General features: G+C 46.1%; 1 protein-coding gene across 1 annotated transcript in view; it reads right to left on the bottom strand.

Moving 5' to 3' along the window:
- Positions 1 to 19,271, bottom strand: part of LOC140206217 (B-cell lymphoma/leukemia 11A-like) — a 91,104-nt gene that overhangs the window by 1,352 nt on the left and 70,481 nt on the right. The gene's annotated exons all lie outside the window — the stretch shown is intronic.

Below are 19,271 nucleotides of genomic sequence, written 5' to 3'. Positions count from 1 at the left end.
GGGTCTCGGCCTGAAACGTCGACTGTACCTCTTCCTATAGATGCTGCCTGACCTGCTGTGTTCACCAGCATTTTTTGTGAGTATAATTAGGCCATTTGGCCTGTTGACTCTGCTCCACCATTTCATCATGGAAAATCCATTTTCACTCTCAGCCCCAATCTCCTATCTTCTCCCAATATCCCTTCATGCCCTGACCAATCAGGAATCATCAGCCTCTGCCTTAAAAAATACCCAATGACTAGGTTTTCACAGCCCCTGCGGCAACAAATTCCACTAATTCACTTCTCTTTGGCTAAAGAAATTACTCCTCATTTCTTTTCTAAAAGGATACCCCTCTAAGCTGAGGCTGTGTGCTCTGGTTTTAGACTCCCCTCAATGCAGGAGACATTCTCTCCACATCCACTCTATCAAGTCCTTTCGCCGTTCGACAGTTTTCAATGAGGTCTCCTCTCATTCTCTTCTGAACTCCAGTGAGTAGAGGCCCAGAGACACCAAATGCTCCTCATAATGACAAGCCTTTCAATACTCTCCAACTCGAAATGTTAAAATGTTAAAATCTGAAAGGTTGCTGGAAACCTTTCAGGCCATCGGAGCCTGGCCAACAGCAGCTCCCAGTGATGATAGCCTTTATCTGGCTACCCGAACTGCACCTGCTCCGTAACTGCCGCACTCTTTTGTCAGAGTTTCACAGAACAGAATCAGGTCAATTGGCCTGACTAACCCGTGTTGACCAAGGCATCTTTGTAAGTTAAGACTACAAGACATAGGAACAGAATTAGGCCACTCAGCCCATTGAGATGGCTCTGCCACTTCATCACAGCTGATTTGTTATCGTTCTTGACCCTATTCTCTCGACTTCCTGTAACCTTTGACATCCTGACTAATCAAGAATCTATCAAGCTAAATAGAACCATGTGGTCTGCACAGCCATCTGTGGTCATAGAAACATAGAAACATAGAAAATAGGTGCAGGAGTAGGCCATTCGGCCCTTCGAGCCTGCACCGCCATTTATTATGATCATGGCTGATCATCCAACTCAGAACACCGCCCCAGCCTTCCCTCCATACCCCCTGATCCCTGTAGCCACAAGGGCCATATCTAACTCCCTCTTAAATATAGCCAATGAACTGGCCTCAACTGTTTCCTGTGGCAGAGAATTCCACAGATTCACCACTCTCTGTGTGAGGAAGTTTTTCCTAATCTCAGTCCTAAAAGGCTTCCCCTTTATCCTCAAACTGTGACCCCTCGTTCTGGACTTCCCCAACATCGGGAACAATCTTCCTGCATCTAGCCTGTCCAATCCCTTTAGGGTTTTATACGTTTCAATCAGATCCCCACTCAATCTTCTAAATTCCAACGAGTACAAGCCCAGTTCATCCAGTCTTTCTTCATATGAAAGTCCTGCCATCCCAGGAATCAATCTGGTGAACCTTCTTTGTACTCCCTCTATGGCAAGGATGTCTTTCCTCAGATTAGGGGACCAAAACTGCACACAATACTCCAGGTGTGGTCTCACCAAGGCCTTGTACAACTGCAGTAGTACCTCCCTGCTCCTGTACTCGAATCCTCTCGCTATAAATGCCAGCATACCATTTGCCTTTTTCACCACCTGCTGTACCTGCATGCCCACTTTCAATGACTGGTGTATAATGACACCCAGATCTCGTTGCACCTCCCCTTTTCCTAATCGGCCACCATTCAGATAATAATCTGTTTTCCTATTTTTGCCACCAAAGTGGATAACCTCACATTTATCCACATTAAATTGCATCTGCCATGAATTTGCCCACTCACCCAACCTATCCAAGTCACCCTGCATCCTCTTAGCATCCTCCTCACAGCTAAGACTGCCACCCAGCTTCGTGTCATCCGCAAACTTGGAGATGCTGCATTTAATTCCCTCATCCAAGTCATTAATATATATTGTAAACAACTGGGGTCCCAGCACTGAGCCTTGCGGTACCCCACTAGTCACCGCCTGCCATTCTGAAAAGGTCCCCTAAAGGAAGTCCTGTGCCCCACTTGCTCATATTTGGCTCATACCCTCTAAGTCTTCCCTGTCCATGTATCTGTCCAAGTGTCTTTTTGTCACGTCAGCCTAAAATTGACTCACAAGAGTCAAACAGGCCATTCAGCCGAACGGTTGCACACAAACCACGATGCCTTTCTGATGGCTTTGCGGACGGAACGAAGATAGGTGGAGGGGTAGGTGGTACTGAGGAAGCAATGCGATTGCAGCGGAAGAATGGGCAAAAAGTGGCAAATGGAATACAGCGCTGGGAGATGTATCATAATGCATTTTGGTAAAAGGAACAATAGTGCATACTATCTACTAGTTCCACTAGCCTGCATTTTTTCCGATATCCCTCTAAACCTTCCTGCTGAACACCAGTGGACAGCAGGCAGAATATTCTCCACCTACTATCACTCTCTGTCTTCCGTAGATGAGTTCAATTCTGAATGCACACAGCCGAGTTTTCATGGATCCACATGGGAACCTCATCAAATGCCTGTCTGAAATCCGTGTACTGTGCACCACATCCACTGCTTTACTTTTAGTCATTTCCTTCGTCACTTCCTTGGGAAAAAATCAATCAGTCTCGTAAGGCACAGCCCGTCCCTCACATAACCATGCTATCTATCTCTAACTACAGTACTCTGCAATAGTCTGAGACACATGCAGTATGTATCACTAGGGGGCCTGAGACTTTTGCACAGTACTGTAGTAATTTTATGTTTTGCACTGTACTGCTGCTGCACAAACAACAACATTCATGACACACGTGAGTGATGATAAACCTGATTCTGATCTGGGTCTCTATTGTGGACTGAGAGTGGGAAGGGGGACAAGGAGAGGGGAATCATGGTTGGGAAAAGGGGAAGGGAGAGGGGAGGGCGCAGGAAGTACCAGAGAGACATTCTGTAATGATCAATAAACTAATTGTTTGGAAACAAATTACCTTGCCTGCTGTCTCAGGACCGGGTGTGCTTGCCCTTACTTGGCACTCTTCCTCTGCCACCTTTCCCACAGTGCTCCACACTCGCCATTCCCAACATCCTTTGCTCCCACCAGATTTAAAAATTGGTTTCTGCTCCACGTTGAATGTTGAAAGGACTAGATAAAGTGGATGTGGAGAGGATGTTTCCTCTGGTGGGGGTATCCAGAACTAGACGGCACAGCCTCAAAATTGAGAGGCAACCCTTTAGAACAAGGGTAAGGAGGAATTTTTTTAGTCAGAGAGTAGTGAACTTGTGGAATGCTCTGCCACAGACTGTGGTGGAGGCCAAGCCCGTGGGTATATTTAAGGTGGAAGTTGATAGTTTCCTGATCGGTCAGGGTATCAAAGGATGTGGTGAGAAGGCAGATGTATAATGTTGAGTGGGATCCAGGATCAGCCATGATGGAATGGTGGAGCACACTCGATGGGCTGAATGGCCTGATTCTGCTCCTATGTCTTATGGCATTGACAAATACAGTACTGTGCAAAAGTCTTCAGGGCCCTAGCTATATATATGTACCTGAGACCTTTGCACAGTACTGTATCACCAAATGCTTGTAAATCAGGTCCCTCCGAATCCTCTCATCAATTTTCCCACCTCTGATGTAAGACTCACAGGCCTATAATTTCCAGGGTTATCCCTATTCCCTTTCTTGAACAGCACTTACCATCCTCCAATCGCCCCGGTCCCAGACCAGGGAGGAAGCAAAGGTCACTGTCAACACCCTAGCAATCTCTTCCCTCACTTCCTGTAATAACTGGGGTATATCCCGTCTAGCCCCAGGGACTGATCTGTCATACTGCTTTTCAGAAGCTGCCACACTGCCTCTATCTTAACCTTGACATGCCCCAGCACATTAGCCTGTTCTATGCCGACCTCACATTTGTCAAAGTCCTTCTCCTTGGCGAACACTGAACAGACTATTCATTAAAGTCCTCCCCACCCTCCAGGCACACATTTACCCCTTTATCCCTCATTGGTCCTATCAAACAACTGATTGTGGACATCAGAAAGGGTAAGATGGAGGGGGGGTGACACAAAGCAGTCCTCATCGAGGGATCAGAAGTGGAAAGGGTGAGCAATTTCAAGTTCCTGGTTATCAACATCTCTATGGATCTATCCTGGACCCAACCTCTCAAGAGGGCTACAAAGAAAACATGACAGCGGCTATACTTCATTAAGAGTTTGAAAAGATTTGTTATGTCACCAAAAACATTCAAAAATTTCAACAGAAGTACTAGAAACATAGAAACCCCACAGCACAATACAGGCCCTTCGGCCCACAAAGCTGTGCCGAACATGTCCTTACCTTAGAACTACCGAGGCTTTACCCATAGCCCTCGATTTTTCTAAGCTCCATGCAGCCATCCAGGAGTCTCTTAGAAGACCCTATCGTTTCCACCTCCATCGCCACCACCAGCAGCCCATTCCACAGACTCACCACTCACTGTGTAAAAAACAAGGACACGACCCACCCAGCCAACACACTTTTTGTCCCTCTTCCCTCCAGGAGAAGGCTCAGGAGCTTGAAGAGCCGTACAGCCAGATTTGGGAACAGCTTCTTTCCAACTGTGATAAGACTGCTGAACGGATCCTGACCCGGATCTGGGCCGTACCCTCCAAATATCTGGACCTGCCTCTCGGTTTTTTTGCACTACCTTACTTTCCCTTTTCTATTTTCTATTTATGATTTATAATTTAATTTAAATTTTTTATATTTGCTATCGATTTGTAATCTAGGGAGCCCGAAGCGCAGTATCAAATATCGCCGTGATGATTGTACACTCTATTATCAATTGTTTGGCGACAATAAAGTAAAGTAAAAGTAATGCTATATTCTGCCATCATATTTGACCTACTAAAATGAACCACCTCACACTTATCTGGGTTGAACTCCATCTGCCACTTCTCAGCCCAGTTTCGCATCCTATCAATGTCCCGGTGTAACCTCTAACAGCCCTCCACACTATCCACAACACCTCCAACCTTTGTGTCATCAGCAAATTTACTAACCCATCCCTCCACTTCCTCATCCAGGTCATTTATAAAAATCACCAAGAGTAGGGGTTCCAGAACAGATCCCTGAGGTACACCACTGGTCACCAACATCCATGCAGAATATGACCTGTCTACAACCACTCTTTGCCTTCTGTGGGCAAGCCAGTTCTGGATCCACAAAGCAATGTCCCCTTGGATCCCATGCCTCCTTACTTTCTCAATAAGCCTTGCATGGGGTACCTTGTCAAATGCCTTGTTGAAATCCATATACACTACATCTGCGGCTCTACCTTCATCAATGTGTTTAGTCACATCCTCAAAAAATTCAATCAGGCTCGTAAGGCACGACATGCCTTTGACAAAGCCATGCTGACTATTCCTAATCATATTATGCCTCTCCAAATGTTCACAAGTCCTGCCTCTCAGGATCTTCTCCATCAACTTACCAACCACTGAAGTAAGACTCACTGGTCTATAATTTCCTGGGCTATCCCGACTCCCTTTCTTGAATAAGGGAACAACATCCACAACCCTCCAATCCTCCAGAACCTCTCCCGTCCTCATTGATGATGCAAAGATCATTGCCAGAGGCTCAGAAATCTCCTCCCTCACTTCCCACAGTAGCCTGAGGTACATCCCGTACGGTCCCGGTGCCTTATCCAACTTGTTGCTTCCCAAAAGCTCCAGCACATCCTCTTCCTTTAATATCTACATGCTCAAGCTTTTCAGTCCACTGCAAATCATCCCTACAATCATCAAGATCCTTTTCCGTAATGAATACTGAAGCAAAGTATTGATTAAGTAACTGCTATCTCCTCTGGTTCCATACACACTTTTCCACCTTCACACTTGATTGGTCCTATTCTCTCATGTCTTATCCTCTTGCTCTTCACATACTTGTAGAATGCCTTGGGGTTTTCCTTAATCCTGTCCGCCAAGGCCTTCTCATGGCCCCTTCTGGCTCCTCTGATTTCATTCTTAAACTCCTTCCTGCTAGCCTTATAATCTTCTAGATCTTTATCATTACCTAGTTTTTTGAGCCTTTCCATAAGCTCTTCTCTTGACTAGATTTTCAACAGCTTTTGTGCACCACAGTTCCAGTACCCTACCATCCTTTCCCTGTCTCATTGGAATGTATCTACACAGAACCCCATGCAAATATCCCCTGAACATATGCCACATTTCTTCTGTACGTTTCCCTGAGAACATCTGTTTCCGATTTCCAGCTCCTCTTCCTCAGGGCACCACTGCTCAATACAAGAGGACATGGCTTTAAGGTAAGGGGTGGGAAGTTCAAGGGGGATATTAGAGGAAGGTTTTTTACTCAGAGAGTGGTTGGTGTGTGGAATGCACTGCCTGAGTCAGTGGTGGAGGCAGATACACTAGTGAAGTTTAAGAGACTACTAGACAGGTATATGGAGGAATTTAAGGTGGAGGGTTATATGGGAGGCAGGGTTTAAGGGTCTTAACAGCATTGTGGGCTGAAGGGCCTGTACTGTACTAATCCATGTTCTAATTTATGCTTCCAAGTTACTGCCTGATAGCCGCATTGTTCCCCTTACTCCAATTAAACGTTTCCCTAACTCGTCTGTTCCTATCCCTCTCCAATGCTATGGTAAAGGAGATAGAATTGTGATCACTATCTCCTAAATGCTCTCCCACTGAGAGACCTGACACCTGACCAGGTTAATTTCCCAATACCAGATCAAGTACAGCCTCTCCCCTTGTTGGCTTATGTACATATTGTGTCAAGAAACCTTCCTGAACACACCTTACAAACTCTACCCCATCTAAACCTTCACTCTAGGGAGATGCCAGTCGATATTTGGGAAATTAATATCTCCCATCACGATGACCCTGTTATTATTACACCTTTCCAGAATCTGTCTCCCTATCTGCTCCTCGATGTTCCTGTTACTACTGGGTTGTCTATAAAAAACACCCAGTAGAGTTATTGATCCCTTCCTGTTCCTAACTTCCAGCCACAGAGACGTTGTAGACAACCCCTCCATGACTTCCTCCTTTTCTGCAGCTGTGACACTGTCTCCGATCAGCAGTGCCATGCCCCCACCTCTTTGCCTCCCTCCCTGTCCTTTCTGAAACATCTATGGAGAGCATTCTAATTGGCTGTATCATCGTCTGGTACGGGGTGGGGGGGGCAACGGCACAGGACCAAAGTAAGCTGCACGGTTGTAAACAGTCGGCTCCACCACGAGCATGAGCACTGGCCTCCACAGTGTGCAGCGTGTCTCCAAGGAGCGATGCCGCCCGCCACCAGATTTCTGAATGGACATTGAACCCATGAACACTACCTCACCACTTCTTTATTTCTATTTTTGCCCTACTTATTTAATTTAACTTTTTTATTGAACTAAATTAATACACACACAGACACGCACACACAAACTGTAATTCAGGATTTTTTCTATTATTATGATTGCACTGTACTGCTGTCACAAAGACAACGACATGCCGGTGATATAAAAACCGATTCTGATTGACTCTCATCATCCTCCTGTTCCACACATATATGCAGAAACCCTTGCAGGTGCGTTTTCCTTAACGCTACTCACCAGAAATTTCTCATGCCTCTTCGCATTAGCTGCCGGCGACAGTGTTGGAGGTGGATACGATAGGGTCTTTTAAGAGACTCCTGGACAGGTATATGGAGCTTAGAAAAATAGAGGGCTATGGGCAGCTCTAGGTAACTTCACAGGTAAAGACATGTTCGGCACAGCTTTGTGGGCTGAACGGCCTGTATTGTGCTGTAGGTTTTCTATGTTTCTCCAATTAAATACTTTCTGATACTGCTTGTCACTGTCCGAGACTATGGATGGTATTGTAGTGGTTAGCACAACTAGCGACCCGGGTTTCAATTCTCACCGTTATTTGCAAGGAGTTTGTATGTTCTCCCCATGACTGCCTGGGTTTCCTCCAGGTGATCCCGTTTCCTCCCATAGTCCAAAGACGCACCAGCTGAGGGAGTTAACTGGTCATTGTAAATTGTCCTGTGATTCGGCTAGGATTAAAACAGACACAGCTCGGAGGGCTGGAAGGGTATATTCTGTTCTGTATTATAAAAATAAATAGATAGATGGCAGATAGAGAGAGAGATGGAGATAGAGAGAATGAGAGGAGAGAAAGAAAGAGAGAAAGAGAAAGAGAGACAGGAAGGAAAGAGGGGAAGTAGGAGGGAAGAAGGGTGATGGTGTTTGGTGGTCACCATCTCTGAAATGCTCACCCGCCAATAAACCTGCCACCTGACCGGCTTCACTTCCTGGCACTAGATCCAGTGTGGCCTCTCTTCTAGGCAGATTGTCCGTGCATCGTGCCAGGAATTCTTCTGGGACACACCGAACAAATTCTGCCCCATCTAAATGTTTTGCTGTAAGCTGGTGCCAATCAGTATTAAGGAAGTTGAAGAGACTGCTGAGCCTCCTGCAGTATCTTGAGTGTGTCGGTTGAAGGCAACCCTGCTATATTTGCACCTTTCCAAAATTTGCCTACTTATCTGCTCCTCATTGTCCCTGTTGTTATTGGAGGGTCTATTGAAAACTCCCAATTGAGTGATTGCTCCGTTTCCTGTTTCTGACTCAGTAGACTACGCTCTCTTTCTGCAGCTGTGATACTCTCCCTGCCTCTCTTCCACCTTCTCCCCTCGGGCCGTGAGGCTATCGAGCACTCTGCCACCACCCAAGCCTCATCACGTATGAAGCCCCAGTAGCATTATTCTGTTCACTTTTTAATGTGTCACAAATGGATCTTATTATTTGTGATAATATTACTTTATGTAATATTATCTGTGCTGTGCAGCATGTTCTATGTAGAAGTATACATGAGTACATTTGAAATGACAATAAACAAAATTGAACTTGTGTATGCAACATTCCTAGTAAATCTCTCAGTCGCCTTACAGTACCGGGGAGCTGGGTTCAATTCCCACCGCTGCCTGTAAGGAGTTTGAACGTTCTCCCTGTGATCTGGCCGGTTTCCTCCAGGTGCTCCGGTTTCCTCCTACAATCCATAGAATAATAACCACAACAGAATAACCACACCAACCTGGGCGTTCAACCAGAATGCAGAAGACACCAAGCTGATCAATTATAAACAGAAAGAAATAATAAATAACTAAATAAACAAGCAAATAAATAAATAAACAAATAAGCAATAAATATTGAGAACATGAGATGAAGAGTCTTTGAAAGTAAGTCCATCAGTTGTGGGAATGGTTCAGTGTTGTGGTGAGTGAAGTTATCCACACTGGTTCAGGAGCCTGATGGTTGTGGAGTAATAACTTCCTGAACCTGGTGGTGTGGGACCTGAGGCTCATTGTGGGGAGTGAAGTTATCCACACTGCTTCAGGAGCCTGATGGTTGTGGGGTAATAACTGTTCCTGAACCTGGTGGTGTGGGACCTGAGGCTCATTGTGGTGAGTGAAGTTATCCACACTGGTTCAGGAGCCTGATGGTTGTGGGGTAATAACTGTTCCTGAATCTGGTGGTGTGGGACCTGAGGCTCATTGTGGGGAGTGAAGTTATCCACACTGCTTCAGGAGCCTGATGGTTGTGGGGTAATAACTGTTCCTGAACCTGGTGGTGTGGGACCTGAGGCTCATTGTGGTGAGTGAAGTTATCCACACTGGTTCAGGAGCCTGATGGTTGTGGGGTAATAACTGTTCCTGAACCTGGTGGTGTGGGACCTGAGGCTCATTGTGGTGAGTGAAGTTATCCACACTGGTTCAGGAGCCTGATGGTTGTGGGGTAATAACTGTTCCTGAACCTGGTGGTGTGGGACCTGAGGCTCATTGTGGTGAGTGAAGTTATCCACACTGGTTCAGGAGCCTGATGGTTGTGGGGTAATAACTGTTCCTGAACCTGGTGGTGTGGGACCTGAGGCTCATTGTGGTGAGTGAAGTTATCCACACTGGTTCAGGAGGCTGATGGTTGTGGGGTAATAACTGTTCCTGAACCTGGTGGTGTGGGACCTGAGGCTCATTGTGGTGAGTGAAGTTATCCACACTGGTTCAGGAGCCTGATGGTTGTGGGGTAATAACTGTTCCTGAACCTGGTGGTGTGGGACCTGAGGCTCCTGCACTTTTTGACTGTTTCTGTGCCGAATGACGCTATAAGTCGATGGAAAGTCCAATTAGACAACAGTACTGCCCAGTTGGCCTTGTGAGGGTGGGTTAATTTGAGGATGGGCACATGAACTGATCAACTGATCAACAGTGAGACACGCACATATAAAAAGTATTCACCGCCACCCCCCCCCTGGAAGTTAATAATTCAAAATAATTGATTGCATAAGAATTCACCCCTACAATATGACACACCAATTTATCACTGGTGTAGCAATTGGTTTTAGAAGTCACAAAATTGGTTAAATGGAGATCTGTTTTTGGAGACCTGTGTGCAGTCAAGGTGTTTCGATTGATTGTAGTAAAAATATACATATCTGGAAAGTCCAACTGCTGGTGAGTCAGTATTCTGGAAAAAACTACATCATGAAGACAAAAGAACACTCCAAGCAAATCTGTGAAAAGGTTACTGAAAAGCACAAGTCAGGAGATGGATACAAGAAAATTTCCAAGTCACCGAAAATCCCTTGGAGTACGGTTAAGTCAATCATCAAGAAATGTAAAGAATATGGCACAGCTGTAAATCTGCCTAGAGCAGGCAGTCCTCAAACACTGAGTGACCGTGCAAGTGAGGACTAGTGAGGGAGGACACCGAGAGACCGATGACAACTCTGGAGGGGTTACAAGCTTCAGTGGCTGAGATGGGAGAGACTGTGCATACAACAGTCTGCATGGGTGCTTCTTTATGGGAGAGTGACAAAGAGAAAGCCACTGTAGAAAAAAAAACTCACATGAAGTTTGCCAGAAGCCATGTAGGAGACTCTGAAGTCAGCTGGAAGATGGTTCTATGGTCTGATGAAACCAAAATTGAACTTTTTGGCCATCAGACTAAACACTAAGTTTGGCTTAAACCAAACACCGCGTATTATCAAAAACACACCATTGCTACCGTGAAGCGTGGTGGTGTCTGCATCATGCTGTGGGGATGCTTCACTGCAGCAGGCCCTGGAAGGCTTGTGACGGTAGGGGGTAAAATGAATGCAGCAAAACACAGGGAAATTCTGGAGGAAAACTTAAGGCAGTCTGCAGGAGAACTGTGACTTGGGAGATTTGTTTTCCAGCAAGGCAATGACCCCATGCATAACGCCAAAGCTACACAGGAATCTCTTAAATAAAACCATGTCCTGGAGTGGCCAAATTGGAGTCCAGACCTCAATCCAATTGTGAATTTGTTGTTGGACTTGAAAAAGCTGTTGATTCACGATCCCCATGCAGTCTGACAGAGCTTGAGCAGTTTTGCAAAGAAGAATGGGGAAAAATTGTAGTGTCCAGATGTGCAAAGCTGATAGAGACCTATCCACACAGACTCAAGGCTGTAATTGCTGCCAAAGTGGCACCTACTAAATACTGACTTGAAGGGGATGAATACTTATACAATTACTTTGTGTTTTATATTTGTAATTAATTTAGATCACTCTGTTTTCACTTTAGCACAGAAGAATCTTTTTCTGTTGATCAGTGTCAAAAAAGCCAAATTAAACCTTTTGGCTGACTGTGCCCTCGTCTCTGTACTTCCCTCCCTCCATCCCTCCCCCCGTCTCTTCCCCCATCCCTCCCCCGTACCTCCCTCCATCCCTTCCCCCGTCTCTTCCCCCATCCCTCCCCTGTCTCTCCCCCCATTCCTCCCCCCGTACCTCCCTCCATCCCTCCCCTGTCTCTCCCCATAAGATGCCAGTGAAGTCTGCAGCTACCATAATAGCCACATTGTGAAGTAACTGTCTGCTCCCCTGTGCAATATCACAGGACAGGACATTAATCATGCTACACAAACAGAAGGCTCATCAGTCAGGAAGAGAATAACCGTTAATATAAGACCGTGAGATATAGGAACAGAATTAGCCCATTTGGCCCATTGAGTCTGTGCTGTCATTTCATCATGGCTGATTCATGTTCCTTCTCAGCCTCAGTCTCCTGCCTTTTCCCCGTATCCCTTCATGCCCTGACCAATCAAGAATCTATCAACCTCAGCCTTAAATATACGTAGAGACTTGGCCTCCACAGCAATGAATTCCACAGATCCATCATCCTCTGGCTAAAGAAATTCCTCCTCATCTCTGTTCTAAAAGGATGCCCCTCTGCTCAGACACTGTGTCCTTAGGTCCTAGACTCCCCCCAACCATAGAAAATCTCTTCTCTCTATCGAGGCCTTTCACTAATCAATAGGTGTCAATTAGGTCACCCCCTCATTCTTCTAAATTCCAGTGAATAGAGGCCAAGAGCCAATACTCTTCATATGACAAGCCATTCAATCCTGGAATCATTTTTGTGAACCTCCTTTGAACCCTCTCCAGTTTCAGTACATCCTTTCTAAGATATGGGGCCCAAGCCCACTCACAGTATTGTAAGTAAGGGCTCACCAGTGCTTTATAAAGTCTCAACATTACATCCTTGCTTTTATATTCTAATCCTCTTGAAAAAAATGAATGCTAACATTGCATATTTTTTGCCTGCTGAAACCTCGTGGATCAGGTTGGGTACTCTGTACCAAGGAGGAATTCAGCACAGTCTGAGGAACAAAAGCTCCCAGCTTCCGTTTACCATCTCCGTGATCACCCAAGCTTCTAATGAAGGTGCTTCTATTCCTTGGTAAAACTGCAGGTAATTTCCCTGGGGCAGAGTAGGCTGACCCAAGACATCACTTGGTGATTCCCCTCTTGGCCCAGCCATTGGGTCTCTCTTCCACCCATCCAAGATATCTACCAGGAGTACTGCATGTGCAGGGCCCTTAGCTTTATCAATGATCCCACCCATCTGTCCCACAATTTCCCATCCCCCCCCCCCAACAGGAGGTACTGTAGCATTAGGACAAAGACTGTTAGAATGGGAAACAGCTTCCTCCCCCAGACTACTGAAATCCCTGCCGTCTCATCATGTATATACTGTATATACAGTAGCAATATACTGTTTACTTGTGTCGTAAATGCACCTTATTAACTTGCGAATTTATTTGTGGTAATATTACTGTATGTGTTATGCCTATGTGTGTGAGTTATATGTAACGTGTTGTACACCTTTGGTCTGGAGAAACATTTGGTGGTATACAATCCCAATGAAGGGTCTCGGCCCGAAACGTTGATTGTTTAATCTTTCCCATAGATGCTGCTCGGCCTGCCGGCTTCCCCCAGCATTCTGTCCGTGTTGCTATGTACATATGGTTCCTTGATGTTGTTATAGCCGGGGGTGGTAATGGCAACAAGCTCCCACTACCTATTAAATGGTGTATGTCTCAAATAGCCTCTGACAGCCAAGTCCAGCTCCTGGCCTTCACGTGAGGCTTAGCTACTAAGCCCAGCAGAACCATTTCTACTGACAGGAGAAGGGGCAAATGTGGGTTACTGGCACCTTAAAACCGGTCACTTCAGGCAAATGAGGCTCATCAGCTGTGGTTAGCAGTTCAGCTAGAAGGAAAACTCTGACCTCAAACTTCCGCTGCCTTGCAGCTATACCCAACTCATGGGGAAGGTTTTGGGAGTAAGCCCCGAGGGGAAGATCCAGAGCCGGACACCTGCACTCAATGCTGACTGACAACTCCTGCGATGCTGCTGGTGCCATTTGGCATTGGTCTGCGCTGTTCCTTTGCTACACGGGCATCCGCTCGCTCTCCATATCGTACTGCCCAAGCTTGCGTGTCTAGACAGCTGGGATGCAACATCCATGGTCAACCTTGAGTGACGGAAGCCACAGATACATGTATACCATTGAAGTGACAATAAGCTTAAACTTGGACTTGCGTATACAGTACTGCTGGTAAACATCTCGGATAGGTGGAAGAGACCTCAATGGCTAGGCTTGGACTCAATATCCTCTCCAAGTCAGAACCACTGCTGAACGTGAAATATTTCCAGCCAACTACGTCTACATAAATCAGACACTTTCTTCCCACTATCCTGGGCCAAAGGGAACAGCATCCAGGAAGACAGCTGTATAGAGCGGGAGTCCGAGTAGAGGGAGTCAGAGTAGGAGGGCATTGACTCAATGGGGCTTCAATGATAATGGATCAAGACGAAGTAAGTTACTTGTGAAGAATAGGATAAGGAAGCTTGTCTGCGAGGCTAGTGTTCTGTACTGGGCCAGGTTAGGGAACTGGAGATGCAGCTCAATGACCTTCATCTGGTCAGGGACAATGAGGAGGTGATAGATTGGAGCTATAGGCAAGTAGTCACACTGGGGCCTTGGGAGACAGATAATTGGGTAACAATCAGGTGAGGGAAGAGCAAGAGTCAGATACTAGAGAGCACCCCAATGGCTGTCCCTCTTAACAATAAGCACTCCTGCTTGAGTACTGTCGGGGGGGGGAAATGACCTACCTGAGGGAAGCAACAGTGGTCGCGCCTCTGGCACAGAGTCTGGCCCTGTGGCTCAGAAGGGTAGGGAAAGGAAGAGGTTGGCAGCAGTGATAGGGGACTCTATAGTTCGGGGGTCAGACGGGTGATTCTGTGGACACAGGAAAGAAACACGGATGGTAGTTTGCCTCCCAGGTGCCAGGATCTGGGAAGTTTCTGATTGCGTCCACGATATCCTGATGTGGGAATGTGAACAACCAGAGGTTGTGGTACATATTGGTACCAATGACAAAGGTAGGAAAAGGGAGGAGATCCTGAAAGCAGACTACAGGGAGTTAGGAAAGAAGCTGAGAAGCAGAACCACAAGGGTAATAATCCCGGGATTACTGCCTGTGCCACCTGACAGTGAGTATGGGAACAGAGTGAGGTGGAGGACAAATGTGTGGCTGAGGGATTGGAGAAGGGGGCAGGGATTCAGATTTCTGGATCATTGGGACCTCTTTTGGGGCAGGAGTGACCTGTACAAAAAGGACGGGTTGCACTTGAATCCCAGGGGGACCAATATCCTGGCGGGGAGGTTTGCTAAGGCTACTGGGGAGAGTTTAAACTAGAATTGCTGGGGAGTGGGAATCGAACTGAAGAGACAGAGGAAGGAATGGTTGGCTCACAAATAGAGAAAGCTTGTAGGCAGTGTGAGAGGAAGGATAAACATGTGATAAAGAAGGGACATGCTCAGACCGATGGTTTGAGATGTGTCTATTTTAATGCAAGGAGTGTCATGAACAAAGTGAATGAGCTTAAAGCGTGGATCAGTACTTGGAGCTATGACGTTGTGGCCATTACACAGACTTGGATGCTCAGGGGCAGGAATGGCTACTTAGAGTGCCAGGCTTCAGATGTTTCAGAAAGGACGGCGGGGGGGGGGGGAATGCAAAAGAGGTGGGGGCGTGGCACTGTTGATCAGAGATAGAGTCACAGCTGCAGAAAAGGAGGAAGTCATGGAGGGGTTGTCTACTGAGTCTCTACGGGTGGAAGTTAGAAACAGGAAGGGGTCAATAACCACCCAATAGTAACAGGGACATCGAGGAGCAGATAGGGAGACAGATTCTGGAACTGTGCAATAATAACGGGGTTGTCGTGATGGGAGATTTTAGTTATCCCAGTACCGATTGGTATCTTTCTGGAGTGAGGAGTTTAGATGGGGTGGACTTTGTTAGGTGTGTTCAGGAAGGTTTCCTGACTAAAAGAGGAGAGGCTGTACTTGATCTGGTATTGGAAAGTGAACCTGGTCAGGTGTCAGATCTCACAGTGGGAGAGCATTTTGGAGACAGTAATCACAACTCTATCTACTTTAGCATAGCATTGGAGACGGATAGGAACAGACAAATTAGGAAAACACTTAATTGGAGTAAGGGAAAATTTGAAGCTATCAGGCAGGAACTTGGAAGTATAAATTGGGAGTAGATGTTCTCAGGGAACTGTATAGCAGAAATGTGGCAAATGTTATGGGAAAATTTTCGTGGAGTTCTGCATAGGTATGTTCCAATGAGACAGGGAAAGGATGGTAGGATACAGGAACCATGATGTACAAAGGCTGTTGAAAATCTAGTCAAGAAGAAAAGCTTACGAAAGGTTCAAAAAACTAGATACTGATAGATAGCTAGAAAATTATAAGGCTAGCAGGAAAGAGCTTAAGAATGAAATTAGGAGAGCCAGAAAGGGGCCATGAGAAGGCCTTGGTGAGCAGGAATAAGGAAAATCCCAAGGTATTCTACCAGTATGTGAAGAGCAAGAGGATAAGACGTGAGAGAATAGGACTAATCAAGTGTGACAGTGGAAAAGTGTGTATGGAACTGGAGTAGGTAGCGGAGGTACTTAATGAATACTTTGCTTCAATATTCACCACGGAAAAGGACCATGGTGATTGTAGGGATGAGTTAGAGCAGACTGAAAAGCTTGAGCATATAGTCATTAAGAAAGAGGATGTACTGGAGCTTTTGGAAAGCATCAAGTTGGATAAACTACTGGGACCGGATGGGATGTACCCCAGGCTACTGTGGGAAGCGAGGGTGGAGATTGCTGAGCCTCTGGTGATGATCTTTGCATCATCAATGAGGACAGGAGAGGCTCCGGAGGATTGGAGAGTTGCAGATGTTGTTCCCTTATTCAAGAAAGGGAGTAGAGATGAGCCAGAAAATTATAGACTAGTGAGTCTTACTTCAGTGGTTGGTAAGTTGATGGAGAAGATCCTGAGAGGCAGGATTTATGAACGTTTGGAGAGGCATAATCTGATTAGGGATAGTCAGCATGGCTTTGTCAAAGGCAGATTGTACCTTACCAGCCTGATTGAATTTTTTGAGGATGTGACTAAACACATTGATGAAGGTAGAGCAGTAGATGTGGTGTATATGGATTTCAGCAAGGCATTTGATAAGGTACCCCATGCCAGGCTTATTGAGAAAGTAAGGAGGCATGGGATCCAAGGGGACCTTGCTTTTGGATCCAGTATTGGCTTGCCCACAAAAGGCAAAGGCAAAGATATGAGAGGATCATGGGACAGGAGGCCTAGGGAGAAAGAAAAGTGGTGGGGGCGGGGAGCCCAGAGGATGGGCAAGGGATATAGTCAGAGGGACAAAGGGAGAAAAAGGAGAGAGAGAAAAAGAATGTGTGTATATAAATAAATAAATAACGGTTGGGGTACGAGGGGGAGGTGGGGCATTAGCAGAAGTTTGAGAAGTCAATGTTCATGCCATCAGGTTGGAGGCTACTCAGACGGAATATAAGGTGTCATGCCACCAGGTTTCTCCCTAGGCCTCCTGTCCCATGATCCTCTCATATCCCTTTTGCCAATCAATTGTCCAGCTCTTGGCTCCATCCCTCCCCCTCCTGTCTTCTCCTATCATTTCGGAACTCCCCCTCCCCTTCCCACTTTCAAATCTCTTACTAGCTCTTCCTTCAGTTAGTCCTGATGAAGGGTCTCGGCCCGAAACATCGACTGTACCTCTTCCTAGAGATGCTGCCTGGCCTGCTGCATTCACCAGCAACTTTTGTGTGTGTTGCTTGAAATTCCAGCATCTGCAGATTTCCTCGTGTTTGCTGGCAGAATATAATATTAATGGTAAGACTCTTGGCAGTGTGGAGGATCAGAGGGATCTTGGGGTCCAAGTCCATCGGACACTCAAAGCTGCTGCGCAGGTTGACTCTATGGTTGAGAAGGCATACGGTCCATTGGCCTTCATCAATCATCAGATTGAGTTCAAGAGCTGAGAGGTAATGTTGCAGCTATATAAGACTCTGGTCAGACCCCACTTGGAGTACTGTGCTCAGTTCTGGTCACCTCACTACAGGAAGGATGTGGAAGCCATAGAAAGGGTGCAGAGGAGATTTACAAGGATGTTGCCTGGATTGGGGAGCATGCTTTATGAGAATAGGTTGAGTGAACTCAGCCTTTTCTCCTTGGAGCGAAAGAGGATGAGAGGTGACCTGATAGAGGTGTATAAGATGATGAGAGGCATTGATTGTGTGGATAGTCAGAGGTTTCTCCCCAGGGCTGAAATGGCTGACACGAGAGGTGACAGTTTTAAGGTGCTTGGAAGTAGGCACAGAGGAGATGTCAGGGGTAAGTTTTTAACGCAGCGAGTGGTGAGTGTGTAGAATGGGCTGCCAGTGATAATGGTGGAGGCGGATACAATAGGGTCTTTTAACAGACTTTTGGATAGGTATATGGAGCTTAAAAAAATGGAGGGCTATGGGTAACCCTAAGTAATTTCTAAAGTGCATGCTCTGGACAGCATTGTGGGCCAAAGGGCCTGTATTATGCTGTAGGTTTTCTATGTCTCTAACCAGAATGCAGAGGACAACAAACTGTGCAGATGCAAATATAAATAAATAGCAATAAGTAATGAGAACATGAGATAATGAAATAAAGAGTCCTTAAAGTGAGATCATTGGTTGTGGGAACATCTCAATGGATGGGCAAGTGAATGTGGTTATCCCCATTTGTCACTAGCCTGATGGTTGAGAGGTAGTAACTATTCTTGAATGTGGTGGTGCTTGTCCTGAGGCTCTTGTTCCTTCTACTGATGGCAGCAGCGAGAAAAGAACATGGTCTGGGTGATGGGGATCTCTGATGATGGATGCTGCTTTCCTGTGACAACATTTCATGTAGAGGTGCTCAGTGGCTGGGAGTGCTGGGCCGAATCCACTACCTTTTGTTGGCTTTTCCATTCAAAGGTATTGGGTCTTCCCATTCCAGGATGTGATGCAGTCAGTCGATACAGTCTCCACTACACATCTTTAGAAGTTTGTCAAAGTTTTTGATGTCACACCAAATCTCCGTGGACTCCTAAGAAAGAAGAGGCTATACTTGAGAGAAGGAGGAATTTCTTCAGTTAAGAGTGTTGAATCGGTGGGATTTGTTGCCTCGGATGACATTGGAAGCCATGTCATTGGTCTCTTAGACAGTCATTTGCAAATACAGACAATGTACGATAGGTCACTAAAGAGAATCACAAGATTCTACAGATATTCTGTGGGGAGCATTCTACCGAGCTGCGTAACTGTCTAGTATGGCGGTGGGGGGGGGGCGCTACTACACAGGGTTGGAATAAGCTGCAGAGAGCTGTAAACTCAGTCAGCTCTGTCATGGGTACCAGCCTCCCCAGCATCCAGGACATCTTCAAGGAGTAATGCCTCAAAAAAGGTGGCGTCCATTATTAAGGACCCCCATCACCCAGAACATGCCCTCTTCTCATTGCTACCATCAGGGAGGAGGTACAGAAGCCTGATGATTCTTCCCCTTTGCTGATTTCTGAATAGACACTGAATCCATGAACACTCATCATCATCATCA

The sequence above is a fragment of the Mobula birostris genome, chromosome 12, assembly GCF_030028105.1.
Source record: "Mobula birostris isolate sMobBir1 chromosome 12, sMobBir1.hap1, whole genome shotgun sequence".
Taxonomy (NCBI): Eukaryota; Metazoa; Chordata; class Chondrichthyes; order Myliobatiformes; family Myliobatidae; genus Mobula; species Mobula birostris.
The sequence above is the reverse complement of the archived record's forward strand: the minus strand, read 5'-3'. Positions and strand labels throughout refer to the sequence as shown.